Source organism: Mixophyes fleayi, chromosome 2 (assembly GCF_038048845.1).
Source record: "Mixophyes fleayi isolate aMixFle1 chromosome 2, aMixFle1.hap1, whole genome shotgun sequence".
Classification (NCBI taxonomy): Eukaryota; Metazoa; Chordata; class Amphibia; order Anura; family Limnodynastidae; genus Mixophyes; species Mixophyes fleayi.
Genome location: NC_134403.1, coordinates 221,074,833 through 221,099,289, shown reverse-complemented (window position 1 = coordinate 221,099,289; position 24,457 = coordinate 221,074,833). Strand labels below are relative to the sequence as shown.

At 38.2% G+C, this 24,457-nt stretch overlaps 1 long non-coding RNA gene across 2 annotated transcripts; it reads left to right on the top strand.

Annotated features, from left to right (window-relative positions):
* The first annotated feature begins 5,914 nt into the window (after positions 1-5,914).
* Positions 5,915-15,953, top strand: LOC142138661 (uncharacterized). 2 transcript variants are annotated; one of them, XR_012688082.1, is made up of 4 exons: positions 5,915-6,097; positions 7,057-7,193; positions 7,296-12,209; positions 13,229-15,953. It is a non-coding gene; the product is annotated as an uncharacterized LOC142138661 (long non-coding RNA). The 2 variants fall into 2 exon arrangements; XR_012688083.1 differs by lacking the exon at positions 13,229-15,953 and having other exon boundaries at positions 7,296-8,372; positions 11,636-12,748.
* Positions 15,954-24,457: the final 8,504 nt, after the last annotated feature.

Here is a 24,457-nt window from a genome sequence, read left to right as displayed (position 1 = left end):
CAATCTCTCAATCATGCTCAGGCTTCTAACCCCAAGCACCTTTTTAACACATTTAAATCTCTTCTGAATCCTCCTGCCCCAAGTCCTCAAATTACCATCAGTGCCCAGGATCTTGCTTCCTATTTCAAGGGCAAGATAAGACCAGACTTGAAATGGTATCATCTCCCTCGACAAGCAATCCGCTCAATTCCTTTGTAGCACCCTCTGCCACTCTTCATTTGATCCCACAAATCAAAAGAAAGAAAGTTTCTACTCTCTTCTCATCTTCCTACTCTACCGCCTGTCCTCTTGATCCCATATCCTCACAAATTAGTAGGTCCCTGTCTCCTGTGCTCATTCCCCCTCTAACTAAAATCTGTAATCTATCTCTACTGGTATTTTTCCATCACTATTCAAGCATGCAGTGATTATTCCCATTTGTTTTAAAAAAACAACAAAATTCTGACCCAAGCTGTCTCGCAAATTACCGCCTCATCTCTCAGCTCCCATGCCCCTCCAAGCTTTTTGAGAGAATTGCCTACACTCGACTCACACACTCTTACAGCAAACAACCTATTGGAACCTCTTCAGTCAGGCTTTCGCTCTCAATTCTCCACAGAGACTGCGCTGACCAAGGTTGTCAATGATTTGATCACTGTAATAAGTTAAAGCCATTGCTTTCTTCTAATTCTCATGGATCTCTTTGCTGCATTTGACACTGTTGACCACTCTCTCCTCATACAAATACTACACTGTCCTATCCTGGTTCCCATCCTACCTATCTAATCACTCCTTCAATGTTAATTTCTCTGGATCCACCTCTGCTCCGCTTCCTTTATCAGTTGGACTACCGCAAGGCTCAGTCCTAGGTCCTCTGCTATTCTCTATCTACACCACTTCTCTTGGAAAACTAATAAGCTCCTTTGGATTTCAGTATCCTCTCTATGCGGAGGAATCACAAATCTATCCTCTTGATCTTTCACCATCTGTGTTGTCTCGCGTTACTGTCTGTCTTTCTGCCATTTCATCTTGGATGTCTTCTCGCCAACTCAAACTCAATCTTTCAAAAAATGAACTAATAATATTCCCACACAAAAACAGAAGATTCCTGCCTGATATTTCTATTTTCTGTTGATAACATGACCATAAATCCCACCTCGCAAGCTCGCTGCCTAGGTGTAATCCTTGACTCGCACCTATCCTTTGTGTTCCCCACATCAACTTTATATCTCAATCATGTTACATCCATCTAAAGAACATTTCCAGAATATGCACATATCTCACACAAGACATCGCAATCAATCTCCTGCATTAACTATTGCAATGCCTTCCTTACTGGTCTTCCCAAAGTCAGACTTGAACCCCTACACTCTATTTTGCACGCAGACGCTAGATTGATTTTCATTGCAAACCATTCTTCCTCTGCTGAGCCACTCTCAGTCTCTACATTGATTGCCTGTATTTCAACGAATCAAATATAAAATTCTTCTACTAACATACAAGGCCATCAACAAAATTGCACCGACATACATCTCCTCACTGGTCTCGAAATATCTCACAACTCGACACCTCTCTTCTGCACAATATCTGAGTCTCTCTTCCACTCTCATCACATCCTCCCATTCTCGGTTACAGGACTTTTTCCGGGCTGCACCCACTTTGTGGTATTCCCTCCCTCCCATTATGCCATAGATTGTAAGCTTGCGAGCAGGGTTCTTTTCCCTCTCTGTATGTATGTATATTGTTTTATTAATGTTTCTTCCCAATTATAAAGCGCTACTGAATTTGCTGGAGCTATATAAATTGATGATGATTTGGTTCTCTTGAGCTTGATTCTGGGAGTTCAATATAACCGTAATGACAAGAGGCTGACATGACAGACAGTACTACAGATCCATACCCACCCCTTATTAATCTTTATTTATATGGTGTCACAAGATTTCCGCAGCTCCGTACAAAGTAGAGTGCAAACAGTGCACCATACAGATTACAACAGTACAGAAGAAGATGAGTTAAAGCCAGGACTTCAAAAGCTCCAACCATAGCAAGTACAGTGATGTCAGAGAAGAACAAATGGAATTGAGACAGAAAGGAGGAGGGCCCTGCTCGTAGGAGCTTACGTTCTAAAGGGAGGGGAAACACAGCAGGTACGAGAGCAGTCAGTGCTCGCCTGCTGCTTGATCCCTTCCACTAACAGAAAAGAGGGAGAAGGAGGAGAAAAGGATGGAGGGGGTTAGTTGGATGGCTGGTAGGCTATGAGGAAATAATGGGTTTTGAGTGCCTGTTTGAAGGAGCTCAGATTAGGGGATAGACAGTTGGAGCAAGGGAGGTCATTCCAGTGGAGGGTGACGGCATGGGAGATCCTTGTGGGATGCTTAGTCTTGGTATATTGCTTTTGCAGACTGTGGCTTGGGAAACATTGTGACCTGTTGTGGAGAATTGGAAGTCTGCGTGCAAAAAATGCAAAGGACTACAGTCAGAAAGCTTTCCTGCTGCTGAGTGATGCATCATAGAGAAGCAGACCCTGCTCAGGATGGGTTTTTTTCTACTTAACCACCTTTTTCCCCTCACACCACAACAAATATGTATGTTTATATAGACCCACATTATTATGTACTCCACAGAGACCTTCTGTCTACAGCAGTAGACTGTTGCTTGATTACTACTTAGACTACTTGATTGGTAAATAGACCTTCTCTAGCCATGGCCATATGTGGGTTTAATCCTTTTCAGTCCTGACTCTTTAATTGCCATATAATGGGATCACACTGAGCACTGTGTACAGCTAATGTATAAGCACACATTAGTGGAAATTCTTATTCTTTAGCATGTGAGAACCATATATAGGACAGCCCAGGGAGCTGCAGAGTTGAGCTGGTCTCCTCTGCCAGATATCTTTTAATAGATACATGGAAGACAAGTGATCGATAAAGAGCAAGTTACCAAGTTTGGTCTTCTATTAACCGTGATGTCGGAGTCTTGAGCATTTTGCATTTGTGCAGTCTGTATACAAGGTGCCTTCTCACCATCTTGATTAGACTGCTAGGTTAACCTAGTGTCTGGCCTGGCATTAACACTTTTATGTTGACATGATAAAGTGTAAAACTCCCATGTATGTTGCTGCATTTACAACTTTAATCTGTTAATTGTCTTTCAGATCCTAATGCACTGTAGATCATTCAAATTCATAGGTAATGCAATAAAGGAGATTGAGGAAGAAAAAAAAATATCTTTCCTAATACACCATGAAAAAATTGTAATGGACTTGGTAGCAAACCCAAAAAGGGGCAGTGTGTACAATGATGTGGAATGTAGTGGAGAAGCGTTGACCTCTGTAAGAGGTATAAGAAGGCAACTGATTTATCACACCTTCACCACAATGATCAGTCTGTAATACAGTGGGTAGGGGCAGATTCAATAAAAGAAAAAAAAAAAACAAACCTTTGACTACAACCGATGACACAACATTAAAACCACTGTCAAGTGGAGTGAATAACATTGATTATCTTGTTACAATGGCACCTGTCGAGGGGTGGGATATATTAGGCAGCATGTAAACGTTTTTGAAGTTGATGTTTTGGAAGGTGGAAAAATTGGGCAAGCGTAAGGATCTAAGTGACTTTAACAAGAACCAAATTATGATGGCCAGACAACTGGGTCAGAGCATCTCCAAAACGGCAGGTCTTGTGGAGTGTTTCAGTTTACATACCAAAAGTGGTCCAAGGAAGAACTGGTGTCATGGGTACCCAAGGCTAATTGATATGTGTGGGGAGTGAAGGCTAGCTTTTCTGGTCCAGTCCCACAGAAGAGCTAATGTAGCACAAATTGCTGAAAAAATTAATGCTGACTGATCGAAAGGTGTCGGAACACACAGTGCATCGCAGCTTGCTGTGTAGTTGCTGTCCGGTCAGGGTGCTCATGCTGACCCCCTGTCCACTGAAGAAAGCGGCTACAGTGAATATGTGACCACCAGAACTGGATCAAGTAGCATTAAAAGGGTGGTCTGGTCTGATGAATCACGTTTTCGTTTACATCGTGTGGATAGCCGGGTATGTGTGTGTTTACCTGGGGAATAGTTACCACCAGGATGCACTATAGGAAGAAGGCAAGCCGGAGGAGGGAGTCATACTCTGGGCAATGTTCAGCTGGGAAACCTTGGGTCCTTGCATTCATTTGGATATTGCTTTGACATGTACCACCTACCTAAACATTGTTGCAGAACAAGTACACCCTCTTCATGTTAACGGTATTCCTTGATGGCAGTCGCCTCTTTCAGCACGATAATGCACTTGCCATACTGCAAAAATTGTTTAGATATGGTTTGAGAAACATGACAGAGTTCAAGGTGTTGACCTGGCCTCCAAATTCCCCAGATTTCAATCAGATGGAGTATCTGTGGGATATATTGGAAAAACATGTCAGAGCCATGGAAGCCCCACCTTGTAACTTTCAGGACTTCGCCTTCAGAAGTGTTGTGGAGTGCATGCCTTGACGGATCAGAGCTGTTTGTATGGTACAAGGGTGACTTGCACAGTATTAGGCAGGTGATTTTAATGTTGTGGCTGATTAATGTATATCACTTAATAGGGTCATTATGGTCATTTTCCACTCTCAAAGCCTGCCTATTTGTTTTAAATTATTTAGATATACTCCTTTATTTAGAATATCTAGGCATCTGACATTCAAAATTATTTTCTTCATATACACACTGCATACTTCTTGACATTGGGATTCCACTCTTCAATTTGAGTAGCTTTTCGTGCTGGAGGTTGTACTGATCAGATGCAGAATAGTGATAATTTATTGGGTTGAGGGCATCCGTGGGGCAAATTATTAAAATAAAGGGACACAAAATAACGTGCCATAGAGAGGATCTATAGATATATAGAGATATATATATATATATATATATATAATATATATTATAGTAATATTAGTATTGTTGCAGATACTCTTATAAAGTTCATTGATCACTATAGAGAGACTGCTACAGTTTACACAAACTTTTTCATGTTATGAGTAGGAACTATATTTGATTTGTCTTTCTTTGCATATCAGAAGATTAACATTCACTCAGAAAAGTATGAATAGTTGCTCTATGGCATATTTTTGTAAAAGTCCACCCGATACATTGTCACTGATTTGAATCTGTAAAAAAAGATTGCTGCTCTCTTATCTTATCTCCTCTAATACTTAACAAGTACATTTTTAGCAAATGACAAAAGCTTTGAGCATTATCCTCCCCTTTTTTTTTTGCCTTCAGTATATCGTAAAATGCATGAGAGACAGGTTTAAGGGGTGCCTAATATGACTTCGCTAAATGATGAGCTGGGCAAGGCAAAAAATTTGACAGAGCATTTGAATGTAAGCCCAAGGATGGTATGTTCACACATCTAACAGCCCTTGTGAGCGCATGGAGCACGCCTGGAACAAACCCAATGGAGGAAAATGTACACTTGCAATTATCTATCAAATGGTCCAAGAACGATATTTAGGGCTCATTTAGACAAATGGAACTTTAGTCGTTTAATAGCTCTGGCACACTTTATGCACTGGATAGAAAACAAACAATATATTAAGAATTTTTGATTCACTGCACGCAAAGCCTAAGCTCGTGCTGTTCGCACTGCAGCTATTCAAAATGCAGCTTTGTCAAAGATACTAGAATCTCCACAATAGCTAAATGTGCAACATACCGATTTAATGTGATACTGTGTTTTATACATGCTTAGAATCAAAATACTCCATATGCAGCAGCATGGTGTTGGCAACAGTAAGTACCGCACAAATGGAACCAATTGAATGCCAAAATTTTACTAATGGGGGGGGGGGGGGGGATAAATATATAGGCAATATTTATTTTGGTAGATTTATTTTAATAATAAAGTAATTTATCTATATGTTGGCCATTGTGACTGCATCCTAGAAACTTTTACTTTTATACTTTAAGTATTAAAATAACATTTATTTTTATATTGGATTTGGAAACTTGTGCCTTAAAGACATACATATGTATTAATTGCTTCTTTTACCTGACTATCAGGAGAATCTGCTCTACACTGACATGTTTGGGGATTTACTAAACTACAGTATCAGAAGATTAGCAGTGAATTACTTGGTAAGATATTTGTGTTTATGTGTACATATTACCTAACATTTTTCCTTCTATCATTCCATATGCAAGATATTTTGTTAGTTTATTTTTCTTTGAAAGGAAAAACACATTTGGGGACATTTATGCAAAATGGTGCACTGGAAAAAAGGCTTCAAATCATAGCAGTCGGATAACTTTCTAGACTGCACTAGATAGGTGACCAATTTGAACTGCTGGGAATACAGCACATTTTCCCTGGGCATCAGTTTTACGGTTGTCCCTCATTACTGTGTTTATATCTGGTTTATTACAAATCCTTTGTCAAGTTAAAAATTCTATAAACGCTAGAAGTGTTTTTGAGATGCTGACCATATTATGACAGTCCACAAACATCAAACAAAATGGGGGGAAATAAAACCTACACTGGAAAGAAAAAAGCAAGTTATTTCTTTATGTTGCTGAACACATTGGGAGTATTTTTAGCCTGACCTACAATTGGGGTTATTTAAAGCCACAAAAAGTTAGATACTGCCCCCATCATCCATTCAGCACTGGTGTCTGTTAGAACTACGGTTGCACTTTAGATCTATAATTTTATGTGGCATACCTCTCTACAGCTTAGAAAATAGTGCAAGCCATGTATTGAAGGCCAAGATGAAAATGTGTATTTCAAACTGCACAGATTCTCAACAGCAAGATGCAGGGTAAAACAGCGAGAGGAGGATAGGAGTTCTGGAGGGGGTGGGGGAGTAGGTATTAAAAGAAAAATCAAAACTGAAACAAATGTATATAAAATGCACTGTCTGGTTTCACTTGTACATTGATTAAAATGTTAGACCTAAAATGGAAGATACATTTCATCTTGACTCCACAAACCCATCATGATGAAAATCCTCTACTGACCATCATTCCACACTAGTACATTATTTTGGGTTGTTCCCACTGGACCGCCACTATTAAATTTTTTTTTTTCTTTCTTCCAGTGAACCAGTATATTGTATTTCCTGTGACTGAGACCTCTGCTGTAATGCTGTAGAGGAGTCGAAAGACCCATTTTATGGGTAGAAATGCGAGCCAACTCCTGACTGGATGGCAGCTACAGAGGTGGCCAAAAATATTGGTACCCTTGCACTTTTTTCAAATACCTAACAATTTCCACTAAACAACAATGCTAAAGGATAAAGCTATTCATATCTCTTACACAATATATTTTATCTTCTAGTTGTGAAACTCCAAGCAACACAGGTAAAACCCTCTTGCTTTAAGATGGTAGTATTTTGGAATCATGAACAAAAAGTAAGTAATTCCAGCTTTGCTCACTTGTAATTTTATTATGATATAAGTGCTATCCAAGTGTTGATGTTGTATTTTTGCAGCCTGAATAAAAAGGGTCATACAGCACAATCTATAGAGGTACTGGCTACAAATAAACCCTCAGATGGATGTCTGACCTGCAGTACCTCTGACAGAATAATGATTGGCAATTTCGTGTAGAATATCTTCTTTAATATAGTACAATTGACTAATGCTGGAGGACTGAATTGGTCTGTATTTCTTCAGTTGAACTCTGTTGTAAGAGTTGTAGATGGCTTGCTCTAGCATTTGTGAGTAACAAGCGATCTGGCTATGGGTTTATGTAAGGGGATATCCTGGGGCACCCTACTGTGCTACATAGGGCGTCCCACGTTTCTGCCTGATGATCTGCTCTATCCTTGCAAAAGCACTGTAATCACTGTTATGTTTTATTAAATTTAGACATGTCTTGGAGTGTCTAAATTTAGTCTATTGAGTGACCGCAGTGTCCGGTGGCACTATTGCCCCTTTGTTGTACATGCCTGAAATCTCAGGTTTGGATTTGTTGTCTGCATGTTCTCTAAATTTACATTCATTATGTAATTATCATGCTTTGCAGTGCTACTTTACAGGAGTATCGAGGTAAAGATGGAACCTTCATGAGTCTGTGTGTTTGTTGCCAATGTTTGACCCTCACTGCCATTGATGGTCTGGAAGTTCAGCATTGGAGCCAAGACCACAGAGAAAGGCAGACCCATATGTGTGTGTGTGATATATAATGTATACAATCTCTCTCATGGTGTCAGGTACACAAATTTGTCAAAATATGGAAATGATTTACACGTGTTAATCAGATTGCATTATTATAACTAAACATTTTTATTTTACTAATTAACTATTTTCAGCATTATTGTATGCAGTTCTCTAAAATGTCAAAATTTTAAAACAAATAAAAATTATTTTGCAGACGACGCTGATATGGAATAGGTAATCCTAAGAGACATAGGTACGTATTTTTAGATATTAGTTTTCATGTGTAGGTGAAGTATGTATGTACTTCCGTGTGCAGGTAATATATTTAGCTGTATCGGAGTCACATTATTTTTTAATGTTATGTCCTGCTTAATTTTATATGGTGCTGATGCTTACAAATCCGTATGCGTTCTTCCTGTTGTATATGTGTAACCCAATACATGGGTTGTACGATCAGAACACTGAAATAATGTACTTACGAGCATCAACTGCATATTTAATGATTTGTTGCGCCTAGAAGGACAATATAAACAATACAACATTGTATTGGAACATTAGTAATCGATGATGATTAGTAGTCCCAATCCAGTGAGATTATAAAATGTCTAAATAGTACTGTCATCAAAAGCGTTATTGCCGCTTTTAACGTGAAATGACATAGGCATTTGAATCGTACCTGTGAAATCTTTTGCTTAAGCTGCACTCACCGCAGCTTGAATGGCCATTAAGATCTGGATAGTTTTCTTTGACAGCAAAATAATTTGCATTTTTTAGGGTAAATTAACATGGTTGATTTTCCCATGATACACCTTATCAGCTAGAATTGTATTAGTAAGGATCACTGATCTCTAGATAAAATCACCTGTGTACACAATAAGGGTCATATGATCTGCCAAAAATTAGTAAACGCCTCTTTTTGCACAATTGTCCACCAAGTGCATTTCAAGGTGCTCCATCATTTCTCAGTCTTTATAAAAATCCTCAAGATGCTTCTACATTTGTGGATACACCTGATAATGTGCATGATGGAAAGCGTGTAAATGTCAATACAAAAGGCCAATCTATTAAAACTTCAGGACCACCCTCTTCATTAATTTAAACTTGAGTGTTTTTATCATCTAATATATGTCTTGGTTTATTCTGATGTCTTAATCGTTGTAGTGAGTGGACATCAAGGCTATTTAAACTACTTGTGTCACCTTTTTATGTGTGTTTTGAATGTCTTCATAAAAAAAAACAAAAAAAAAAATTATTCAAATAGACACCAAGAAATGTAAATAAATCCATTCTTCAAAATAAGAATTTTTTTAGCATGTGTTGAACGAAGTGCACTTGTGCATCTAATCCACATTTAGTATACTATGCCCTAATCCGCTGAAATCTTACCCTTCTGAAATTATAAACTTTTACACCTTCAGAGACACTGCCATTTTACCCTTCAAATCCATGCATATACCCGGAAAAAAACACCCACATTTATTCCAACATATGGCACCATAATGTAGATTGACATTTATAAACTTCATGATAGAGATTGAAGGGCTTATGAATCAGCTCAACATCTCTGTTCCATGGACTACCAACAGTGGTGTCAGGAACTGGTAGCTTCTATAAACGCCATTCAAATTTGAATGCTGTTGGCTCAACACAAAAGCTTGTGTGCTCTTTGGCATTGCTAATGGAAGTCCTGATGACTGAAATTTTTGAAGAGCTTACCCATTTTTATGCAAATACACAAAAGAATAGCACTGTGAAGAGTACTATATTAGCTAGCTTACAACAATTCAATATCAAGTGTCAAAATAAAGAGGATTGGTTTCTAATAAAAATCATATGAATTTAATAGAAAATTAATAACAAAATATAAACATAAATAACGCAACTAAATATATGACAAAATTGACTGCTGCTGTTTTCCACACCCTACACCAGTGTGCTTGCTCCATATTTAGCAACAAAAACCCATGCTCTGTCCATTGCAAATCTCTGTTTTTCTGCAAACTGTACCATCTTGCACCTCCAAACCATATGAGTTGAATTACCTGTGCATATCATAGTGTCATAGTGTATGCTACCAAAGAGGATTTTTTTCGATGAGGCTTTCCGTGTTTGTGTGTGGGTATATACACTATATGGACAAAAGTATTTGGCCACACCTGTTATTGAATTGAGGTGTTTCAATCAGACCCGTTGCCTGAGGTGTATAAAATGAACCATCTAGTCATGCAGTCTCCATTTGCAAAACGTTTGTGATACCAAATGGGTCGCTCTGAAGTGACTTAAAGCGTAGTACTGTGATAGGATACCACCTTTGCAATAAGCTGGTTTGTGAAATCTCATCCATGCTGGATATTCCGCAGTCAACTGTAAGTGATTTTATTTGAAAGTGGAAGAGTTTAGGAGCAGCAACTCAGCCACGAAGTGAAAGACCAGGTAAAATCACAGAGCCGGGTCACCGACTGCTAAGGCACATGGTGCTTAAAAGTCGCCAATGCTCTGCTGATTACATAGCTGAAAAGTTCTGAACTTCCACTGACATTAATGTAAGCACAAAACCTGTGCGACGGGAGCTTAATGGAGTGGGTTTCCATGGCCGAGCAGCTGCATGCAAACCTCACATCACCAAGACCAATGTCAAGCGGTGGATGGAGTGATGTAAAGTACACTGAACTGTGGAGCAGTGGAAATATGTTCTATGGAGTCGCGAATCACACTTCTGTTTGGCAGTCAGATGTTCGAGTCTGGGTTTGGTGGATGCCGGGAGAACGTTACATGCCTGACTACATTATGCCAACTGTAAAGTTTGGTGGAGGAGGGATAATGGCACAGGGCTGTTTTTCAGGGTTTGGGCTAAGCACCTTATCACCAGTGAAGGCCAATCTTAAGACTTCAGCATACCAAGTCATTTTGAACAATGCTATGTTTGCAATTTTGTGGCAACAGTTTGGAGAAGGCCCTTTTCTATTCCAACATGACTGCCCCAGTGTGCAAAGCAAGGATTACAAAGACATGGTTTGATGAGTTTGGTGTGGAAGAACTTGACTGACCTGCACAGAGCCCTGACCTCAACCCCATCGAACAACTTGTGATGAACTGGAATGGAGACTGCGAGCCAGGCCTTCTCGTACAACCTCTGTGCCTGACCTCATAAATGCTCTACAGAATGAATGGGCACAAATTCCCACAGAAACACTCCAACATCTTGTGGAAAGCCAGCCAAGAAGAGTGGAAACTGTTATTGCTGCTAAATGGGTTCCAACTCCATTACGTCATTACTGTCCCTGCTGGAGTCGAATACTTTTGTCCATATAGTGTGTGTGTGTACTGAATTGTTTTATATCCGCTACTTCCATCACCTCCATTCCACCATAGTGATTCATTAAAGTTACTAATTTGCAAATGGAGGCCACACAGTGCACATTTTCAAATTTGACCTTCATAAATATGTGCAAGCTATTTTCTACTTATACTTTTGAAAGGTGTCTCCGTTGAACTTCTTTCCCTGATCATTTGCAGAAAAAAAAACCCAACCTGTAGCATTCTTCATTCTGCAAGAAGCACCTGATCTGCTTAGCTCTGCAGACCAGAAGGAGCTAAATGTTACATCTTCAGTTACCATCATCTTGAGAGGCTATTTTATGTGCTTTCTCATAGAAATGGGTGAAATTGTACAAACACAGACACACATTTGCCCTGCATTTTTTCAACTGTGTAAAAGACACTTTATTTTTTACTTTGGCTGTATGATTTGATACCTCATACAGTGTATATTGGTGAATTGGAAGGACCACTGTGAGGTACTTCGCATTTAAAATGTAATTATTGAAAATCAATATGGCAGGGGTAAAATTCTATTTTTGACGCTAACTTGCGTTGTCATGCGCCACATTGAAAAAGATAAAATTGAAGCAGTACTCCTAATCCCCCACAGCAGTGTTTAAAATTTTATTTTGAACTTTAGTCCAATGCACTGTACATTTCTCAAATCCTAAAATTGTAGTTTTTACCAGTTCCAAGGTTAGAACCTGAATTTATGGGACATGGGCTTTTATCAGGCAAAAGGTCAACAATAAAGCTGAAATGACAAATAGTATATAAAATGCACATACTATAAAAATATTTACTATACTTTATATAAAATTGGCAAAATTCAGGTGATCCAATGTTAATGAACAATGTCAGACATGGAAGTAAGGGTTGCGCTGATTTCTAGATGTTTTGAATTTACAGAGCTTCCTCACATTTTTGAAGTTTCTTTTTAATATCACTACTTTTAATGTCTTCAAAACTGATTTTGACGACAACATCGTGTTTCAGATGTCTTGCTATTTGTTTTTTGTAGAATTTTTTTTTTTTTTTTATCTTACAAGCATAATGACATGACCGCGTTTAAAGGGCCACTAAATGTAACATTTTCCGAATCCCCTATCCTAAAATGCTTACCTACTCTCCCCATGATGCAGTATAAAGTCCTGCTAGAGCAAAACACAACCCATAGAACAGGGAGACGATAATTTGCTGGTCAGCATAGCATACTTTAAAACAGGGGAAGTGGGAAAAATAAATAATTGTTAATGCAGTATAGTGGTTCTTTACACGAATATCTTAGAGAGATAATTAAAAACAGACTTGGCATTTCCAACTGTGAAACATGTACACTTTGGACTTGATGCAGTATTGGTAGTAAATTGGGTGTAATTTACACTAATATAAAGCTGCAAGTAAAAGTTGCATGTTTACGCCCGTATGCCGAGTTGGAGGCATCTCAAGATTTGTGTAGCATATGTGACCAGTTTACGCCAGGCAGACATCACTTACACTTATGTCCATGTTTGTAACCATTTGTTTTAAACCATAGCACACATTCTCTATCAGGTATTTCTTGTACAGAAGAAAAAAAAAATTCTTAAACATGTACACACAAGCATAATATATGCTTGAACAATGAAGAATGCGCCAGTCACAAACGGTTTGCTAGTGCTGACAAGTTATTATCTGCTATTTACACCTGCCCTTGACCATTCACAAATACTGCTGTAACACGATGGGCTTTCTCTACAGTTTTTTGGGGGGTTTACCACTTGTCTTGGAGTTCCATTTTACCGTCAGTAATATGTTAGTTCCCACTCCTACTGGTGCCCTCAGATGCCAGTCACTGGCCAATTGCGGATGCTAATTGCACACTAGTTGCTGCCACCAGCAGGCTCCTTCACCTGCACCTGGAACCACTTATGGGTGTTGGATGTAGTACCTCTTTGTTGGTGACTGGCTTGGTTCCTCCTGGCCGCTTACTTTGAATCAAATCTATGGCTGGTTTGTTCTGGCCCCTTACTGTGGATCAGGGCACGGTTTAGCTTTTGTCTATATGTCTCAGGATGCAGCGGGCAGTAGGCGATATCCAGGATCTTAAAAGCAAAATGGTGTTTATTTGCTCAAAAGATATATATTCTTCTGTGGTAGGGATAATCATCTCAGAAGTTCAAGATTACATACTCTGCATGCACAGTATAGCTCTTGTATAGTTTCTGATACATGTTGTTGGGGATTAATCCAGCCCCCTGCCCATACCTTGCACCACCAAGTCTGATATATCACATATAATTGATTATTCTATATTATACATTTAGAAATTACTGTCTAACCCTAGGGAAATACAGCATTTTACAGGTAAGTGTCCAGATAGTTACAGCTTACATTTATACACTAGAGAACATGACATATGGAATTGTCATATTTAATTCCAATATATGATCATACTTTAGATAATAGGTCCACAAGGCAGATTTTTCTTAGTTGCTGCTTTCTTAGGTTCGAAAAGAAATTATTATGAAGACTAATGTAAGCAATACAGTGCCTGTAACAGGAACAATTAATGTTGGCAATATAGTACTCATCTTAAAACAGTGTTGTATTAAAAAATATCAGTAAGCTAAAAAGCATTTGTTAAAAAAATTGATTATATTGTGTTTCTATATGAATTATTGCTTAACAGAACTCAACTTGGAACTTTGCTGCAGCAGTGATAACATACTATGTAATAAAGTTTCACCAATAATCACACAGATAAAGGGGCATATTCAATTGTTGGCATTACTGGCGAAAGTAACGCGGCGCGCGTAAATACCATTATTACGGTACATTTCACTCTGGATTTCAGCTCGCGGCTCAGGGAGCTGCGAGCTGAAATCCGGCTTAGTATTACTGTAATAACGGTAATACTTTTAACGCTGCGGGCAAATTCGACAATTGAATATGCCCCAAAGAGTAGGAGTTTTGTTGCAGCAATAGAAAGACAGTATGTTACAAATTATCACCAAGGCAGTATTCACAGATACAATTATTATATTTTTTTTACAAAGTATTACTGTATTACATTGTAATACAGCATTGTTCATTGAAGGGATCATGATACTAACAAATTACATGAAGGGTAATGTAAAGATAACCATGGCCAAATGAGCTTACAATCTAAGTGGTGTGGAGTACACTTGTTCATGGACACAGACACTGAACTATTTTTTATAGGGACTGTGCTAGTTTACACACAGATCATAGGCACAGGGCTAGGTCCTGGATCTGGGCAGTTTCTGACCGCATGCAGTTTGTAATTACTGGTGCATGGTTTTAGGTGGCTTTAACTGTGACAATTAATTATTTTCATATATAAAGTGCACCTTGTACGTGCAAACTACTTTTAATGTTCAATCTACAATTATTGAAGCTTGTTAATATTCTTTACTGCTAAACAAACTTGTTTTTTGCATATAACAAGGCACATTATTGTGGATGACCTTCATTGCATATGGCATAACCCAACCAGTCCATGTCTGGTGTAGTCTGCCTGTCAACTAGTTGCTCAATCATCCAGTGACATCATTAAGTCTCTCTAAGACATTTTTGACTCCGTTTAAAGAAAAGAAAAAAAATGCAGTTGCAACAATTAGGTGTGTGATACTGCAAAACAGTATCTAATGGTATTAGAGTTGCTCATCCAAATATTACTTTTTATTACTCCTATGCTGTATAAATCGAAAAGGTCAGAATATGTACTCTGGGAAATTCAATTCCCGGCGATGTGGCACGTGGATATTGCGATGCGCACATTGTTAGCAATTATGGTAGAAATCTCTACTCATTTGGGGTGTGAGGAGAATTGAGCAGAGATTTGTCAAATCTTCGCCGCAAAGTGTTATTCCAGAGACACTTAGCGGATAGTTGTATTCTCCCTTAGTATCCCTTGATATATATATGGTTGGATTCACTTTTATTATTATGCAAATAAAATATGTTTGTAGTTGAATAGAACATGAAAGTGGTGGTTCAAAACAATACTCTGGTTCTCATAAAAACTGTTTTGATTTGTTTTTGTTGGTTTCGTTCTTTTTGTGCTTCTGTGAAAACCTAACACTGCCTCCTTGCTTTCCATTGGCCAACCTTAAAATATTGTATTGTATGAAAGTTAACTATTTCAAACTGATTGCTATATTAAAGAGCGTGTGGAAATAAATGAAGAAGTTGATGTGCTCTGTTAATGTACAAGTATTTGCTTTCCTGCTGTGCACCTAAATGCAGTGTGGCCTATGGTTTTCCCTCATGTCATGCATTTCCATCCTGTTAATGTTTGTGCAGCACATGCAACTGAAGCGTTAAGGTAGTCACATCTACCTAACTATCCAGAGTACAGTGGATGTGTCAAAAAACAACCGGATACATTAATATGAATCACACACAATTGTGGTACTTGCAAATATTATTTCCAAATTGTTGAAGGTTAATGTTTTTAATTACATATCCGTGTGTAATGTTCATTTCTAATAAACTATTTTGTGGCAAACCATGGTTATTTTCTTTAACAATCTGCTAACATTTGCCTTTATTTCAGATTAATTAAATTAATCAATACAATGCAGAACTGCAAGATAATGCTTAACTCCAGGTGGTCAGGTTTTTGTTTTATTATGTTGTTCTCTTGATGGATTAAAAGCACACTTTAATTTGTGGCATGGGATGCAGATAAGTTCACTATTATCATTAAGGATACTTCAGGTATTTTTCACTTCTTCAGAAAAAATGTGTGTGTATAGATATATGTAGTTAAAAATGGACTCGCACTGGCGTCTCAGCAACAGCTAAAAATACATATGACTCGCTAGGCATTAGACCAAGAGCATGCTTTCAGTGCATGATGAGTAAGCGCCACTTGCTGGACCGAACACTAATGTGAAAATAATAGCAGTGATAAAAGCCAGACGCCTTGCTTCACACATTCAACATTATTTTTCAAACCGTGAATGGTATGAGTTTCTAAAGAGCTTTTATTCATAGAAGGTTGATCCAGCTTTTTAAATCTTTATAAAATATGAAATATTTAAGCAAATATAAGCTTCTACTGTTAATTGGTATTTTGGTTTTACACTTTCTAACTTCCCTTATTTTATGATATTGGGGAAATTTTTTAAAAGTGTGTTGGGGACAGCAGAGTCACCTAAAACATGATTAGGAAGTGAGAAGTATAGGAAATGTGAATCTATATAAGGTCTAGTTAGTAAATCCATCTTGAAAATAACCAAAAATAAACTAATTGATTTCTGACACTCAAAATTAGTTCAAAACCAGTGAGATGAAAGAAAAATGATGCACTTTTTTTCTCTCCATGCTCCCAGAAAACACCATATACCATCAATAGAGCTTTAGAAGTCTTTTAAGTGTTTGAAAAGAAAAAGTTGTCATGATTGGAGTGAATGTGAACAAATAACGTCAGAAACAATACTTTACATTACTAATGATTCAGCTTTGAATTCAAAGCGACCTCTCGTGGATCTGAAATTGTGTAGAAAATAATTAAATGGGAAATGTCCTGATGTCAGAACCAAAATCTGCTCCATGTGACTGAAAAATGCAAAACTCAAAGGTTACAATCAGCGGTGATGCAGGAGATTTGAAGCAGGTAGAAACCAAAATTGGACAATATGTTACACTGATGCCAAGTGTGATATATACAAAGTCATATCTGGTACGAAGTCTAATATAGGCCATATTTAGTGTCGATTACATGACCTTTCTGACAAACTGTTCCCGGTTACCAATAGCGCTACAGTCACTGGTTTTCTTTGTCTCCCAATTGTAAACTTGGCAAGCAACTAAAATGCAGTGATAAGTTGCCTAAAGTGATGATAGTAATATTTTGTTCAGATATATATTTTGTCTAAATATAAGGGTACCTCATATGTCATATTTTATTTAATTAATATTGAAAGTCCCTGTCATGATTGTGGCCTTTCGAAGAATTATGAAAATAATATATTAATGTCCTGATTCTTCCAATATATGAATTATTATTTTATTAACATGTGAAATCACACAGTATGTAAGTAAGCCAGGGGTTAATGTGGGCGAATATGTATTTCAGAGGTCTGTGTTTTCAGATAACTTGGATTATGTATTCAGAGATGCCTGGTGTTATAGCCACAAAGGTAAGATCAGAATGTCAACTATGGTTTATGGCCCAACCACAGATGCTTAAAAGATTGGGAAATTCCTTTGGCTTGAAATTATCCTATGAATGCAGGTATTTTTCCTGTTGAAGAAAATACCTCAAAACTATTATTTTCACAATCCATATTTGAGAAGACCCCTACAAACTTGCAAGGGGCCATATGATGTCAATGATAAATACTAGCCCATAAGAAAGTGACAGAGATAAGGTATCTTCCCATGGAATCTGTGTAATCATGTTTCCTATGTTTATTTGCAGAAAATCATAATTTCTTTAATGGATATTTGAACAGAAAGGGCCATAAAAGCAGACTAGCATTCTAACACACCTCCAGTGATCTCATAGAGAAAAGGGAGGGTGTGTGTGCAAGGAAGACTGTTTTAAAAGTCAGAAAATGATTTTAGAAATTGTCAGTTTTGGGAGGTCAGTCTGCTACTGAGGCGTTCCATCTTCTAACCTTCCTTATGGGATCAGATTACCTGAAAATTATTTTAATTGTTTTCTTGTTTTATATTTTATGAAAATTTGCATTTATATTTTCGGTATTTCATTTTGTGTTCCTTTTTGTTTTTGTTTTTTTTCCAACATAAGCATTTTGACCTTTTGTCATTAAACTACATATAAGAACTGCCTGTTCTTAAAGAATTGACAGGTAGGCTTGGTGTTTTTTATAATGTTACATTTAAAATATCACACCGCATTGGGGAGCCATTAAACCTCTTCAAATTCCTTTAATCAATATTAACTATTATATAGATATAATCATATGAGGATGGTGCGCCCACACAAGTAAATAATCCATAAAGAATAAAGAGAAGAGCAAAAAATGTGTATGAGCGGCACTCAATGGCTCATACTTGCTATTTAATTAATGCAAACAAAGAATATGCATAAAGCTTTATTGGTATGCTCTAAAAACAGAGAATACTTAAGCAATACCGTTCTCCTAAGATTGTGCTAGCGAAAATATTAAAAAATAATAAATTAATTTAGAAAAAAGAAGATATGACTTTTAAGATGGCAGTAATAACTGCCAAGCCACTTCGCTACTCATAGAATTATATACTTTTATTAATTATATGAATACTGAGTGAAGGAATATATAATTGCAACAGTTGGAAATCCCCTGAATGGGCATGAACGATGTATGCATGCAAGGCAGTCTGCTGCAATTCACTTAAAATTAAACTGAATAGATGCAGCTACCATGTAATGAAATAAGACCTCAGTATTGGTGTAGGAGTCAATATACTAGCCTCTTAATCAGACTGATCAAGTAGAATATTAAATCACAATACCCATTTAAGGGGTTGGAGAGATACAACCAAAATAAGATAAGCATTATTGATATCTCTACTATTAGAAGTCTAAGCTAATCAATTATCCCTTTGTCCCATATAAACAACCCCTAAAAGGGTGAATAATATGGGAATTTAATAAGGATATCCCTGAGAAATGAGACTAATAAATTATGCATTTTTAAAGTGACTAATGAATACACACACACACACACACACTGTTGGAAAAACAATTTATTGCATCAGTAAAATAGGAATATTGACATCTATTTACATTTCCAACTGTTGCAATTATATATTCCTTCACTCAGTATTCATATATTTAATAGAAGTATATAATTATATGAGTAGCAAAGTGGCTTGGCCGTTATTACTGCCATCTTAAAAGTCATATCCTATTTTCTAAATTAATTTATTATTTTTAATATTTCGCTAGCACAATCTTAGAAAAACGGTATTGTTTAAAAATTCTCAGTTTTTAGAGCATACCAATAAAGCTTTATGCATATTTTATGTTTGTATTAATTAAATGGCAAGTATGAGCCATTGAGTGTCCCTGATACACATCTTCTGCTCTGTTTATTATTTAATGTTACTTTTAAGTCAGATCATTGGTTTACAGTAATTGATTAAATTAGACTAATTGCAGTTTGAGTTAAGTCAGGAAGCAACCGAAGACATCTTAAGAGTGTCAGATCTTCAACTAAATCTTAATGGTGGCAGAACTGGGTTGTTAGTAGTGACTTCAAATTTGGAGAGATTTTAGTTATTTTTAGACACTAGGGGCCTCAGTCATTAAAGAGATTAAAACATAAAAAAGGAGTAACTTTGCTCCTGGGCAAAACCATGTTGCATTGGAGGCGGAGCTAAATTTAAAATGTGGGGACAGATTTATAGTTGGGATAGGGCATGTCCTAGACCAACTTTAAAATTCATTGTAAATATAAAGCTATCAAGTATGTGTGTGCTAGATGAAAAAGCAGCCAGTATTTAACTTATCTGCAAAATAATAAACTAATTTGCACCTCTTGTATTGTAACATGGTTTGTCCCGGAAGAACATTTACTGCTTTTTTCTGCCTTACTTAATGACTCAGGCCCTAGGTGTTGTAATTGGCCCTTTCACAACTACATGTTATGGAATCCGAGGTGGGCTTGGTAATGACAGTCCCTTGTCCAATAAAGCAGTTAAATGGACGTCCTACTTTTATTATTTACTCACTGCTAACAAAATAACTTGTTTTTACAGCACTTCATGACCACCACACCGCTCTCTAACCTAAGTTTTGCCTTTTACTCGCAAACTATTTTGTTTGCATAGCTATTGCTTTAATAGATTAAAAACATAATTTTTATCCTAATAAACCTTAATGTTGTTAGTTGTCATTTACTATTTTTTATTTAAGAAGATATCTGCTTGCAATTTTTCATTTATTCACAACAAAATGCCTAGGTCATTGTTGTAAGTAAATTGTAAAAATGTTAAAGTTTCCTGCATTTATTTCAATAGAGGAATGGGCTATTTTTTTTATTTTGTTAATGTGAATGTTTAATGGATACACTTAGAACCATTAATACTCAGCCTGGCATATGATGGTTCACATTCAGACTCCCCACAATATGCACTGATCAGCCACAACATTAAAACCACTTGCCTACTATTGTGTAGGTCGTGTTGCCAATAGAACTCTGACTCCTTGCGGCATTATTATTCTTTATAAGGCACCACAACATTTCTGCAACGCTGTACAGAATACATACTAGACCATATAGGGCAAAGCAGTATAGAACAATAAACAATACCAAAACTCCAAGTGCTCCAATCATAGCTAGTACAGTGTAGTTGGAGCAGAAGAATAGGTATAGAGACAGGAGGAAAAGGGCCCTGCTTGTAAGAGCTTATATCCTAAAGGGAGGGAAAACAGCAGACAATGGGAAGTCAGTGTAAGGGCTCTAGCACAATAGAAGTGAGAAAAAATTGTCGGGAATAGTGGCGATCAAACGAGAGAAAAATTGGTGGATGGCTGGTAGTCTTTGAAGAACAGATGAGTTCTAAATGCACAATTGAGGGTGCACAGATTAGGGTACAGTCGGATAGAACGTGGGAGGTTGTTCCAATGCAGGGGGGCGAGCGGGAGAAATCTTGGATTCTGGAGTGGGATGAGGTGATCAGAGAGGAGGAGTGGTGACGGTCATTGGCCAATGGGAGGGAGTGTGAATGGAGAGTTTGGAATTATATGGGGCAGTGAAGTGGAGAGGGGCTTGTAGGTGAGGGGTATAAAAGAAAATTCTGCTAAGGGGAGCCAGTATAAGGGAAGAACGGCGTGAAAGGAAGATAAGTTGCAGCAGTGTTGTCATTCTTCGTTCAATTCACAAGGTGGGATAGGGGGTAGACTGGTGAGATAGTTATAGTAAATGACGCAAAATGAGTGCATGGATAATAGTTTTGGGGGCATCCTGAGATAGGAAGGGCCCAATGCTGCCGATGTGTAGTTGGAAGTGATGAGACTAAGCAAGAGATTGCATGTGGGGATAAAAGAGGGAGGAGTCGAGGGGAATGCTCAGGCAGCAGAGTTGGGGAGCAGATGAGATGGGGTGGTGTTAATAGTGATAAAGAGATCAAGGTGGGATGAAGATTTCGGAGGTAAGACAATGAGTTCAATTTTGGCAATGTTAATTTTGAGAAAACCTAAGGACATCCAAGAGGAGATGGCAAAAAGGCAGTCTGATACACGAGAGGAGAGGGTAAAGATCAGAAGAGATAAATTTGGATGTCATTTGCGTAAAGGTGATACTGGAGACTAAAGGAAGTGATTAGATCACTCGGAGTAGTGTACAGAGAATAAAAAGTAGAGGACAAAGAACCGAGCCCTGAGGGACTCCTACAGGGAGGGGGTGGATAAATTAGAAGTGGAGGGAGTTGTCTGAGAGGTGCCTGGTTAGACGGTTGTAGACAACCTTTTTGAGTAGTTTAGAGGCATAGGGGAGAAGTGAAATGGGACAGTAGTCTGCAAGTGAGGTGGGGTCAAGGTTTTTTGAGAATGGGGGAGATAAAGGCATGTTTAAAGGAAGAGGGTACAATGCCAGTGGGGAGAGACAGGTTGAATAGGTGTGCGATGAAGGAACAGGCAGTGGGGGTGAGCGGGGATGGGATCCATTTGACAGGTAGATGGAGTGGATGCCACCCATAGTATAGCAGAAGGAGCAACTGAGTTGGTTGGTGAAGGATGGTGCAGCGATGAGTGTGGTAGGAGAATGAAGCAAGGAGGAGATGGCGAGTCTGATGGCCTCATTTTTGGAGAACAATGAGGCAAAGACGGTAGCAGAGAGGGAGGGGGGGAGATCATGCTGAATGTGGCAAAGAAGCAATAAGTGACTTTTCTCTGTCTACAGTGTCTCTGAGTGAATCTGTTTTTGTTTGTGTCTGCTGTGCATTCTTACTAGGTATAAAAAGCTAAGTGTAAATAGAAACTAGGAGTAGAGCTGGGTTTATTATAATCGGCTGTCTGAGATTCTATATAAATTGACAGGTTGTGTTTTAAACAACATAATGAGTTAGAATACAGAAACATGCACAACCATTAATATCTGACACAATTTTTGGACTAGTGCAGTGGATATAATGCTATTGTTTTTGCAGGAGCTATTCTGGAGACTCAGCTACTCTACTATCCAATCTGCAAACACTGTTCTTTGTTGCGGGAGGAAATGGATACACTGCAGGCTGACGTATGTAGGATGTCGGTATCCTTGAAGTGAACGCTTCCTCAAGAGAGTCCCCAGAAGACATTCTGTTTGGACCACTGTGAGCTCTGCAAAGGTCAATTATCCAGAGAGACACAAACAGTCTAAAAACTGCCATTACAAAACTCATGCTGCACAGAACATAAGGATATGGGTACTTCTAACTATAGAACAGGACAATTGAATCTCCAAAAAGAACGACACTTCTCTTGAGCGATTCCATTATAGGAGGCATGCATCTGGGAAAAGCTACTGAAGTATAGAAACAAGTCGGGTGCTTATCTGGAGCCACAGCGCCAAGCGATAAAGAGTGCATGTTAAGAATTGTGAAAGATGCAAGAAAAGATGGGGATCGGATGTCATTGTCCACCTAGGGACAAACTACCTGGATGAAGTCATGGCAGTGAAAGATGAACTTAGAAAGTTAGGGACTGCGCTAATACAGGTGGAAACCACTAACTTAAAATGGCATTAACAGGAGAAGTAATAATCATGGGACACTTTAATCTACTTGATGTGTACTTTGCAAGTTCCACTAGAAATAGAGACATTCTAAACTTGCAGGGAGCATCCTTCAAGTTAATGGTGAGGGAACCCACTCGCAAAGATGCAATGTTCGACTTGATTCTTACAAATATCTGATGTAAATGTGGGTGAGAACCTAGGATCAAGTAATCATCAAGCAGTATGGTTTAGTATAAAGATAGGGACCGACTCGTACCACACAAAAGCAAAGGTGTTATACTTTGGGAAGGCTGACTTTGTAGGGATGGGGAAATGGGTAAGTGACTGACAGAGTGGAAGAAGTTGAAAGGAGTGCAGGAGAGGTGGGAAAAATTAAAAAAAGTAATACTTAAGGCAACAGACCTTTGTATTAATAGGGTTAGTAAAAAGGAAAGGAAGCCAGTTTGGAAAAGAAGTAGCAAGTATAGAAAAGCAAAAAATGGCCTTTAGGAAATATAAGTAGACTCAGAATAATGAAGACAACGAGGTTTATCTTGTTAGAAGGAGACTAGGAAGGTAATTAGATGTGCAAATGCACATGCTGAAGAGAAAATGGCCCGGTCAGTAGGTAGAGGGGGCAAAACTGTTTTTAGGAATATAAGTGAAAGGAGAAAAACAAATGGAGCAAAATTAGGCTAAAGACAGAGTGAGAGTTGTTGAGGGAGACAAGGAAATAGCAGATTATCTTAATTTTTTTGCTTTGTGTTTCCTACAGAAAGCACAGGGAACAGGCCATAGTTAAGTAGCAAGTATATATAAAAATGAGGTAGACACATATACATTTACAGAGAAAAAGGTCCTAACACTTCTCTTAAAAAAAAAAAAAAAAGTTATCCCCTCAATGGGGTCAGATGAGATAGATCCAAGGATATTAAAATAGCTTAAAGTGGTGCTAGTAACACCATTAACAGAGTTGTTCAACCAGTCACTAGTTACAGGAGTAATTCCAGAAGACTGGAAAGGAGTGAATGTAGTCCCACTGCACAGAAGTGGAAGCAAGGAAGAGGCAAGTAACTAGAGACCCAAGCCCACTGTTTTTACTGCTGATATTCCCGGCTACCAATTAAAACCTGCTTTGGGCATCAAACCGGCGCTAGTGGTCACATCTCACTGCTGAGCTGGTTTTGGTGGGGACAGCGTACCACACGCCCTACTATTGTGCTTGCAGACCATAGCTGCTAACTTGCGTGGAACCCAGCCTGCTTCTGTACATACATCATCGAGAAGGAACTGCACAGTGGCCACAGCACCCCTGCACACACTGATACACAAGGGAGAACAGAACATGTCAGGTCAG